Source organism: Sciurus carolinensis, chromosome 2 (genome assembly GCF_902686445.1).
Source record: "Sciurus carolinensis chromosome 2, mSciCar1.2, whole genome shotgun sequence".
NCBI lineage: Eukaryota > Metazoa > Chordata > Mammalia > Rodentia > Sciuridae > Sciurus > Sciurus carolinensis.
This window is the reverse complement of record NC_062214.1, coordinates 3,118,648-3,125,011: the sequence shown is the minus strand read 5'-3', so window position 1 is coordinate 3,125,011 and position 6,364 is coordinate 3,118,648.

Below are 6,364 nucleotides of genomic sequence, written 5' to 3'. Positions count from 1 at the left end.
TTAAAATAATGAAAATAATGTTGATGATGGCAATTATGCTGGTGATAATGGCAACAAATAGCTTAAATTCATTTTAACAAGTCCTGTACCACACCATGCTCAATGGTGTGCGAGGACTCTGAGGCTTGGAGCCTGCTCTACCCAGCTCGGGCTTTCTCACACAATCCAGTGTTGGCATTTGTTGCTGGATAAGTCTTTGTTTTAGGGCCACTGTGTGGTTTTTGAGTGGTCAGCAGTATCTTGGATCTCTACCAACTGGGGGCCAGTAGCAACCCCTGAATCCCCAGTTGTGACAACCAAATGTGTCTCCAGACATTGCCAATGTCCCCTGGGGGCAGAATTGCTGCTGTTGAGAGTTGCTGCCCAATCCGCCTCTTCATGCTCCTGGAGGAACTCATCCACACAGTGACCAACACAGCGTCTCCACCAGCACTCCCAGAACCTGCTGCTGGGCAGCCAGGTCCACCGTGAGGCCGCTTGCTCATGACATGCCCCTTGTTGAGTACGATGACGTCCAACTGTCAAGGAGGGCTCCATCCTGGGCAGCAGACACTGCTCAGTAGCCAGGAGGAGGGTGCACTGCAGTGAAGACACATGCTACTCTGGAAGGATAAAGCTGCGTATATCAAAGGACCACCCCTCCAATTTATCCTTAAAGAGGTAGGGCTTTCTATCCAGAAGTTTTGGCTCCTGGATTAGCTAAGTTTCTGGAAGGTTCCTCACATTCTAGGCCTTTATGCATATTTTTACAAAGATGTGCTTCTGATTTCTGGAGTGCATGGCTGCCTTTCCCTGTGTGCTGGGACTCTATTATTCTGGTGTGTCCCCAGCCCTGTTTTGGTGTCTGGCCTAGGGTCGGGACTCACAAAGTATTTCTGCATGGGCGTGAAAGAGGGGACCCATCATTACTTGGGAACAAAGGTCCCATGTGCTGCATTCAAGTTGGGGATGTGGCCTGGCTCACCAGCCCGGGTGGAGTGTTGGTCTCACTGGCCAGCAGCCTGTGTGGGCTCCTGACAGGACACTCCTGGTGGGTGTGCCGGGGTGGAGGCTCCATGAATCCATCCACACCTGTCCCATCCAATCTGTCTGCAAAACTTAAGATGGTAGAGTTTGACAGTGCTTCAATTTTCTTATCAGCAAAATGGGGATAAAAATACATCTGGCAGGGTTATGATGAGGATTAAATTGGAAAAAAGTTTCCAAAGCATTTATCACGCTTGACAGAGAGTAGGTGTCCAGGAAATTTTAGTTTCCTCCTCTTCCCTGTCTTTCCTCTCTGCCTAACACCATCCATTTTGGGAACTCCCTCCTCTTCTCTCCAGTCTCAGAGGACTGGCCCAAGCTGACCAAGCAGAGTGCCCATTGTTCCAGGACTGGTGATTGACCCATGGGCGAGCGCGTGGCCTGAGAGAGCCCATATCTTTTGAGGAGTTGGTGTAGACACAGGTTCTCTCCCGCCTGGGGTCCGGGGCTGTGAGGAGAGGAACCTGGAGTTGTTGGCCGCCTGGCCCCTTGGCCGGCATGGGATTCAGGGGACAGCAGCCGGGAGGGATGGAGGGAGTCAGATGCTGGTAATGCTGTTTAGACACCTACCTTGAGCTTTGCCTGAAGTCCACACTGTTTTTGAATTTCTCAGTTGCATACGCCAGTGTCCTCTACTTCTTGTTAAATTCAGTTCCTTCAGATTTTTGTCACTTCCAAAGAAAAAGTCCCAATACCCTATTTTCCTCTTCTTGACAGTCTCCCCTCCACACCCTTCTTTCACCTTCCCTGAGTGCTTCTCTGTCTCCTGTTGTCCTCGTCTCTTCTAGCAACCAACCTGGATCCCAATTGTGTCCTTGTCTTTCCATCCATTTGTCACTTCAATGTGGTCCTCAGATGACTGAGATTTGAATCCTGGATACTTAAAAGTAATGATGAGTAGCTCTTTTCCAGAACCGTAGGCACTCAGCTGTCAGGAGAATGATGGGCAGTGACATTGACATTTTAGATTAGAGGGGCAGCGATCCCCAGTCCCACAAGTCCTATCACCAGCTTCTGCCTCATTCATTTCCATGCAAACAAGCTGTCATGAGATCCAGGCCATCTTTCCTCCCATCCAGGTGTGCTTTGATGTCATCTCTAGTTTCCTCTGGTGGCTGATGTGGTCAAGGGTGCTTTGCTTCCCTGGACAGAGCTGAGACTCTTAGATGAGAGATGCCACCTGGAGCCAGGACAGAAATGAACTTGGCCTGCTGGCCACATCTGGGTCTGGCACCCCAGAATCCCGCTGAGCAGTCAGTCACAGGCAAAGGACGTCATTTGTCTCCTGGGGTGTCCAGAGCAGTGGGCAGCCTTCTCTCGGGGGGGCTTGGTGGCTATTGGCAGGGCCTGATGTGTCCTTCGGGAGCAGGATGAACTAGCCCACTTGTTTCCTGAACTCTCACACCCAAGGAGCTTCTGTGTGAGCTGCGAGGGGTCTTTTGAGTGGCCAGAGGGCAGGCCCATGTTGAGGTTTGATGGTGCCCCTCCACGGGGTGTGGGGAGCTTTGGGAAGCTGGTGATTAATCCCCAGGCCCGCGGCTCGGGGCCTGAGTGATTACCCGTTGCCTCGGCACAGCTGCCTCTCGTGAAGGGTGGCAGCTGGAAGTGGGTTCTGCAGGCCCGCCCCTCTGCTCACCCCAGCCTGCTCACTGGGGCTAGTGACAGTCAGACGGCAGCTCTGATCGCCGGCATCGCATCCATCACCTCCAGCACCCCAGCTCACCCTGCACGCACCACCTTCAAGATATCGGCCCTGTTTGTGCAATGCCAATATTATCACTTCAATAATTCAATTTTTCCTTAAAATAAATGTATTTAAAAAGAAAGCCTCCCAACTCTCTTCTAAATGGAACACCAGCACTACTCTCTAGGATGGGGGAAGCACCAACAATTGACACGAATCAGTCCATGCGGGGTGACAGCCTGTGAGGACTCCACGCCTCCTTGTTACTGCAAGGCAAGTGTTGGGGACATACCCCTGACCCGAGACTTCTCGTCACCAGAGGCGGAGATCAGTGGTTAGAAGAAAGAAGGAAGCTTCTCACTGTTCCTCTGGGCACACCTGAAGTCACTGCCGTGCTCCGGAGGGTGTTCCGCACGCATCAGGGTGCTAACTGACCTCAGTCGCTCCGTGTCCAGCCTCTCCAGCTGGCACTGTCCTGTCCGTCTCAGAGCCGAGGAGACACAGCCTCAAGCAGCTTGGCCTGTGGGGGCAGGACAGCTGGGGAGAACTTTCCTGCTTTATGCCAGGTGCCAGGTGCCCCCTTCCCATCCGTCACTGTGTCGTGCCCATGCCTCAGCACTGGGGGTTTCACGAGGACCCAGGCACAGCGAGCCTCCTGGGCTCCCCCAGGCCCATCTGGCAGAGGCCAAGGCACATACATGCACCTTGGCTCTCACCCTCATTGCTTTCCCTGTTCACACCCAGCATGGAACATCTGCACGGCAGGGCCTCATGTGGCAAGCAGCAGCCACCTCTGCCCAGCTGAGGTCCTGGGAGGGCTTGGCAGAGTGGACAGATTCCGAGTGGAGGCTGGAGAGGCACATTGGGCAGAACTCGAGTCCAGCTGCTCCTGTGTTGGGGAGGCTCGGAGGCTGAATGAAGAGGCTCCAGCCTTTTCTCCCACTTGGCATATTCTTGAGGGTGGAAACCCTAAGTAAAGGGGCCCATGGTTGGCCCAGTCCTGTGCCCACCCTGGGGCTGGATGGCCTCTTTGTTTGGACTCCAACAGGATCTCAGGTGTTGTCAACATACAGGGAGGCTAAAGTTAGCCCCAGTGCTGCAGAAGTTGCTGCTACGTGCCAGCTTGATGCCAGGTGGGCCTTCTGCCACCCTATATAAGTAGCGAGAAGTCCTGTCTCAAGAGGGAATGGTGGGCCAGGTCCAAGTCTTCTCTCCACCACAGGCCCAGGAGACAACCAGGAGGGTTGGTGGCAACGCCAGGCTCTGCAAACACTTCTGGCTGTGCAAACTTGAGAAGTTGCATTACCTCTCTGCATCTCAGCTTCTCCATCTTGTACCAGGACAGTGACAGTTCCTCTCTCCAGCTTGCAGCACTCAGCAAGGTTGACTCTAAGCATGTTGCTGCATTTGCACACACACGTGGGCGTCTGGTAGCCACGGGGTCGTGGCCTGTAAACTCACTACCGCTTGATGTACCTGACCCGAGGGATCAACTCATATCACCTGTGCATGAGGGATAAGATCACAGAGAGGGGAGGTGGGCTCAGGGCTACTAGTTCTTTCTTTGGGATGGAAAGCAAGGCCAGGATGCCCGGCACATCTCTTGCTCCGCTCTCGTCTGTATGCCAAGCAGGCACTGCCTCCTTCCACTCCGCTTCTTAATGGAGTAAGTGCCATGATCCCACGTGCAGGCAAATGTGGAGCACAGGCTGCTTCTGAGGAACAGGATGAGTGACAGGTAAGGGGGCCTGGGATGGAGGCTGCAGGGCAGGCGCCCCCAGGGCTGGCACAGGGAGCCAGTTCAGCTCTCCCTTCCTCGCTAGATCGCACACGCTTTCGTTCACTCGTTCATTCATTTGTTCACTTCATTCATTCATTCCCTCGTTCAAGTGAGAACTTCCGTGGAGAAGATGGAGCCCTTGTCCTGGAGCCTGGGGCCGGGAGGCGGAGTGGGTGAAGAACCACGTAGCCGCTCGTGCGGGCACGGGGCAGCCCTGGGGAGCTGGGGCAGGGCAGAAGGAAGACCTCCACTCAGGGAAGCTGGAGAATGAGAAGCCACTCCAGCAAGTAGCCAACTGGTGTGCAGAAAGGGAGGCAGGCCTGCCAGAGCCAGGCGACCAGGGAGCCACAGCGCCCGTGACACAGTTGAAAGCATGGTGTCTCGACGCCAGCATCCTGTGGCGCTGATGTGGGCACATGCTGTCCCTGCAAAACGTCTGCTCCACCCCTGCAATGAGAACCAGCCCCAGGTTATTTACACTAGACCCTGGAAGCTGCTGGGATTCCTTATGGCACCTCTAGGAAATGGAATACTATGCTGTCGTGAAGGGTTAGGATCTTGGATTATTATGATAACTACTACCAATAAAATCTGGAAGGAGTGTGAGAATTTGCTTTACATGTTCCTAGTTTTGTGTAAAGCGGTATCCGTGTGCGCACAGAGACGATGGGAGGAGACATGGTGCAAGGTTCTTGGCACTTGCGGCTCAGTGCTGCCATCTCTCCTCACTCTCCACGCTGTCTGCAGCCTCCACAGCTGTGTGCTGAGGGCCTGCTGCTCCCGCAGCTGGAGGCATCAGGAAAGGTGCTTAGACTCCGGCTTCACCTCACCTTGTGGGAGCGCTCCGCTCTCTCTTCAGAGCCCCCGGCTGCCCATCAACACGTGCGCCAGGGGGTCTGAGATCCCCTGCTTCTCTCATCTGCCCCCCGGTTTCTCTCTGGGCTCCGGGTGGTAGTGCACCGTCTCCTGGGTGTTCGGTTTGCCGCCCAAACGTCTGATCCTCTCTTCGTCCCCCTGGAAGAGCGTTCCCTGACGAGTCTTCACGTGCTGGTCACTGTACTACATGAACCACGTTCCGAGACCTTGGTCCTGGAAGGGAGTTTAGAGGCCCTTCCACTCAATAAGTGATTAGGCATGACACAGAGACGCAGGCGCGCGTGCACACGGCAGCCGCAGGGCGGCTCCAAGTGGCCTGTGTGTGTTTGGGTCCCTCTGTGGCTTCCAGCATCTTCCGAGGCGGGTGCCGCCCGTGCCAGCGTCAGCATCCTGTGAGGGGCTTGTCCGGCTCCTCCTGGGCATGATGGCGCCTGTGCTTGGCCCTGCAGACAGCGCCCCTGCTGGGCGGCACGTGGGCTCCCGCGCCCCTTCTGAGCAGTGCCCTTCTGTTCCAAGGCACTGGCCAGGGGCAGCCAGGACTTGCTGCTCAGTGTCTGTGTTCACAGCAGACTCGCCTGGACACTGCCTGTGAGCCTTGTTCCCGACGGTACCCTCAGTGTCATTTCTTCACTGCGTGACTTTGGGCAAGTTACTTGGCCTCTCTGTGTCCTGGTTGATGGTGGGGTGTGTCTGTCAAGTGCTGACTCATAGGGGCGTGAGTCTGTCAGGTGATGGAATGAGGGAGGGCGGGCAGTAACTGCGACATAGATCCTGCCTGGTATTACTCTTCTTGTCATTGCCACCAAGGGCCAGGGCCTCCAGTCCCTACAGCCGCCCTTGCCCCCTTTCAGGGGCCTTCCTACCCTGAGTGTGGATGGCTCCTCCTGCCCCTGGCCTTGGCCCCCTCCGCTGGGCTCCCTGCCAGCGGGCGCCACCTCCACACCACCCGCCTCCCCCTCCTTGCCTCCTCTTGCTGCCAGAGGGGCTGCTTGCAGGCT